This window comes from Boleophthalmus pectinirostris, unplaced genomic scaffold (genome assembly GCF_026225935.1).
Source record: "Boleophthalmus pectinirostris isolate CB_2022bp ecotype Guang Dong unplaced genomic scaffold, ASM2622593v1 HiC_scaffold_19, whole genome shotgun sequence".
NCBI classification, from domain to species: Eukaryota; Metazoa; Chordata; class Actinopteri; order Gobiiformes; family Gobiidae; genus Boleophthalmus; species Boleophthalmus pectinirostris.
This window is the reverse complement of record NW_026571140.1, coordinates 32,605,960-32,611,401: the sequence shown is the minus strand read 5'-3', so window position 1 is coordinate 32,611,401 and position 5,442 is coordinate 32,605,960.

Below are 5,442 nucleotides of genomic sequence, written 5' to 3'. Positions count from 1 at the left end.
GTTGCCAATACAGAATATATGTCTCGGGGTTCTTGCAAAGCGTCCAGTATATTCTGATTCCTGACCTAGTTGCTTGAGAGAAATGAAATTGAGCAGAGGAGAGCCTGCTTACAGTAAGAATGTATGTTTTTCAAGTTTCTTGTAGCAATAAAAAGTAAATAAAATGCAATTAAGAGTTGTTGCAATACTGTAGAACATTCTGAGGAAAGCAACAACATCCCCATGAAGCTAAGGATGGACCTCTCTACCCAAAAAGTTACATGGTGCACCTTAAAAGCTCCCATTTGTAATAAGATTGACTGACCTGCCCCTGTTGCATTCTCACATATCACCACTAGATGCTGTCTACATTACTTCTGTCTGAAAGTGTACCAGCTTTGAACTGACATTTGCCATCTACAAATAAAAATCTAAGAAATATGCAGATGGTTGAATGCTTTGTCTGTAGAGAAGTGTAACATTATGGTTTGTAAGATAACGTGGAAGACTCAAAACCATTTCCATTGCACTGTTAGTAAACAAGCCTCCTCCATTGTCGACTCTGTCTCTCAATTAAAGGCTTAACATAACTGCAGTGAGACTTAATGAAGAAGCAGAGCAGCAGATGTGATTGGCTGAGTTACATAACCACACCCACACATGTAAACAACACATTTAAATGGAGAAATACAAACTAACACAAGTCTATAATGACAATGGTACAAATTGCAGTTTTTACACCCACAATTAAGTTATTTTTACTTTAAAGGGCCCATATTATGCTATTTTCTGAGCTATGTTGTTTCCACTTCAAAAACTTGCAGAAAAGATTTGAGTTGTGTTTCATTCACACACGTTTAACACACAAACTCTGCATATTTAGCTCTTCAGTCAAACGGAAAACACTCTGTTCCACCTTGTGATGTCATGTGGTAATATAGGAAGTGCTCCACTGTGCTTTTAAACTCCACACACCTTCACTGGAATCATTTGGATAATTTCAACCCAAACTCTATTAAACAATCAATTTTGCATAATATAAGACCTTTAGGTTTATAGACACTTTACAAACAACTAAATCCAAGTCCATATATTATTTCTATGAGCATATTTACTGACAGGTGTACTGCACGTAACTTTTCTGATGGAGGGTCCGCCACCTGCTTTCCTCCATGGAGATATTACTGTTTTGTCTGGAATGTTTCACAGCATGGTATTAAACCTTTCTGTCATCATGGAGACTAAATCGAATGAAGCTACAGGTCAGATCTAGGGAGAGGCAAACCTGCTCACAGTCAGATCGCCTTTTTTTTTTAAATATAATTTTGTCATTTTGAAGGAATGGATACCTGGCACATTAATAACAAAATAGACATAACAAAATATAAGACAACAACAACAACAGTAAGTAAATTAAAAGAAGGGGTGGGCGTGTGGGGATGTTGTGTGTAGTACAGAGTTTCTCAGTACAAGTGTTTGCATGTGTGTATTTACATTTTAGGTTTGACAAATCAAATTTGCATTTATGTATTTTCTGTTCCCTTTGTTGTCTGTTTTATTTGTTGTTGTCTTTTGTTTGTTTGTTTTGTTTGTTTTAGAGGTGTAAAATCATCTGTAATTAAATAAATGTGAGACAGATCTGTTTAATGACCTACTGTGTAACATTTGAACCTGAGCAGTGACATTTCCACAGAAACAAAGAAGTTACACAGCGCATCTTTAAACTTATTCATCTTGTGAACTACAGGAGTTTTCATCGCTGTGATCGGAGTCACCTCTCCACAGATCTGGCCTGGGATGTGGTCCCTTGGCATCACATATACTATAATATAGAAGTCTGGGTATATCCTGTGTCATCCAGATAGAATCCATAGCAAAAGAAAAATTTATTCCACCGGCAATTTGACCAGAACTGAAGAAGCTGCTGGACCTTTCTTTTCCTACTGGTGGGTCTCAGAGGACATCACAACATTTTATAGACCAATCATTTTAATACAGGCGGGAGGCAGGTAAAAAAAACATAGTTAAAATGTTTAAATATGAAGTTGAATTGTTCTAGTTTTTCAATTGTTTAAAGTGTACTGACCCACAAAAACTCTTTGAGGAAGCCTGCTGTGTTTTGTTGCATTTGATTGGCAGATATAGGATATTTCTGCACTGCCATACTATAATTAATATAACCCTGCCCAAGCCTCTGTCCATTGTGGCATGTGTTTTTCCCTTCACTGACCCAAATTGAAAATAAAATAAGTGTTGCACCAGCTGAAAGCAAAACCACAATGACAAAAACTCACTGCTACTCAATCTATACAATGAAAATGTACATATGTGGTTGGGTCAATTGCCTTTCTTGCCCCCCTTGCAGCTCTGGGACCCCTTTCTGGTCTCTGTGGTCCTCCAGGTTGGTTCGTGTTGGATAGAGATGGGGCAAAAAGTGAAATTTTGGTGTTTTATGTGATTTTGAGTGGCTGGGACAGAGACAGAAAGGAATGTAGTTTGATTGTCAACAACCTCCCCAGGTTTGCAAACGTGATGATAGAAATGTGTGTAAAATTGACCAAACTTTGTGGAAAAACAACAATTTAAGTTAATGGGCAGGAACCAAAGTCGAGATTTTATGTAACATCTCTAAACACTCGCAATAAAACGATTTATAATACGTAAATATATGTTGTATGTTTTTTTTTTTTTACTCTGTCAGTGTTTTGACCAGTAATTGAAATAGCTGTAGGCCTCAACACAGACTGACTGAAAGGTTATAAGTCAAACTAAAATTTGTGTATAGATTACAAAATTAAGTCTATATATATATATCACATTTAGCCTAAATCTCAACATCAGTGCTCCACTGTTGCTGTTACTGTGACTAAATCTTTGGCAATGCTATCCTCTGCTGGACAAACATATGCATAGCTGCTACTCAATCTATACAATTAAAATGTACATTTGTGGTCAGATCAATTGATTTTCTTGTCCCCTTTTAAAGCTCTGGGACCCCTTTCCAGTCTCTGTGGTCCTCCAGGTTGGGTAGTGGCTGGGACAGAGACAGAAAGGAATGTAACCTAGTTTGATTGTCAACAACCTCCTGGGGTTTGTAAATGTGATGATAGAAATGTGTGTAAAATTGACCAAACTTTGAGGAAAAACAACAATTTAAGTTAATGGGCAGGAACCAAAGTCAAGATTTTATGAAACATCTCTAAACACTCGCAATAAAATGATTTATAATACTTTTTTTTTTTTTTTTTATTCTGTCAGTGTTTTGACCAATAATTGAAATAGCTGTAGGCCTCAACTCAGACTGATGAAAGGTTATAAGTCAAACTAACATTTGTATAAATATTGCAAAATTTATTCTATATATACACATTTAGCCTCAGCCTCACAATCAGTGCTCCACTGTTGCTGTTACTGTGACTGAATCTTTAGAAACGCTATCCTCTGCTGGACAAACATATGTACAACTGTTACTCAATCTATACAATAAAAATGTACATTTGTGGTTGGGTCAATTGTCTTTCTTCCCCCCTTGCAGCTCTGGGACCCCTTTCTGGTCTCTGTGGTCCTCCAGGTTGTGTAGTATTGAATAGAGATGGGACAAAAAGAGTAATTTGGTGACAGAAAGGAATGTAACCTAGTTTGATTGTCAACAACCTCCTGGGGTTTGCAAAGTCAAACTAGCATTTGTGTATAGATTACAAAATTAATTCTATATATACACCACATTTAGCCTCAGCCTCACCATCAGTGATAACATGCTCCTGGGGTTTGTAAATGTGATGACAGAAATGTGTGTAAAATTGACCAAACTTTGAGAAAAAAACAACAATTTAAGTTAATGGGCAGAAACCAAAATAGAGATTTTATGAAACATCTCTAAACACTCACAACAAAACGATTTATAATACATAAATACATGTTTGTGTTTTTGTTTTTTTACTCTGTCAGTGTTTTGACCAATAATTGAAATAGTGGTAGGCCTCAGACTGAAGGTTATAAGTCAAACTAACATTTGTATATAGATTGCAAAATTCATACTGTTTGGACATTTATGTAAAACATGGACTTCAATCTCACAATAAGTGTTCCAATGTTGATCTTACTGTGAATGAATCTTTAGCAATTCTGCCCTCCGCTGGACAAACATATGTATAGCTGCTTACAATACTAGACCTACCAACCTCCACCAACAATGGTTCAGACAGAATTTTTAGTGTGTTTACATTAGACTATTAGATTTATAGTGCAATAGCGTTAATTATATAATGATACAATTAAAAATATGTATAGAAATATATAGACCAGTGTTGTCACAATCTGAAAATTTCAAACTTGATTTCGATACTAAAGAATAGACTTGATATTCAGTACAGATTCCATCCATCCATTCATTTTCTTCTGCTTATCCGGGGCTGGGTCGTGGGAGCAGCAGTCTAAGCAGGGCCTCCCAGACTTCCTTCACCCAGACACATCCTCCAGCTCCTCCGGGGGAACCCGAGGCGTTCCCAGGCCAGCCGAGAGACATAGTCCCTCCAGTGTTCTCGGTCCTTCCCGTGGCCTCCTCCCGGTGGGACATGCCCGAAACACCTCCTGAGGGAGGCACCCAGGAGACATCCGGAACAGATACCCGAGCCACTTCAGCTGGCTCCTCTCGACGTGGAGGAGGAGAAGCTCTACTCCGAGCTCCTCCCGTGTGACTCCTCACCCTCTCTCTAAGGGAGTGCCCAGCCACCCTGCAAAGGAAACTCATTTCGAGCGCTTGTATCCACGATCTCGTCCTTTCAGTCATTACCCAAAGCTCATGACCATAGGCTACATTAGGCTTGCCCTCTCCGGGTGGGTGGAGAGTCCTTGCCTCAAATGGAGGAGTTCAAGTATCTCGGGGTCAATACAGATTTTGATATGCAATTTGACATGCAATTCTCTTTTTTAGACAATATTCTGATTTGTGAAAAAATGCATGGCACATTCAGATGGTCAGTGTCCAAAAGTTGTTTTTTTTTTTGTTTTTTTTTATGTTTCAGGGAAAAAAACCACAATATTCTAATTTAATTTTCAACACACAATAATAGTATTTGTTTATTCAACTATGTGGTCTTACATTGATCTTCAGTTTTGCCAGAGCTAAACAAGACAAGTCCAATTTTATCCCGTTTTTTTGTGATTTTTTTCTGTATTGATATTTTCTTAAATTGATCTAGTTTCGATAGTTTTAGTATTGAGATTATATGATAAGCATCTGATTTTGGAAGTGTGTAAATTTAAAATGTTCTTAAAAACTTAAAAATCCTAATACATGCAAAATCTATTATTACCATTTGTATTTTTCCTCTTTGTTATTATAATATTTTGTGATGTGTGAGCTACTGTGCAAATATTTTCCCTTGTAGATCAATAAGGTCAAAGTGTAATGTCTGATGCTGCTGACACCTGGTGAACAGGACAAAAAACTGCACATTAAAA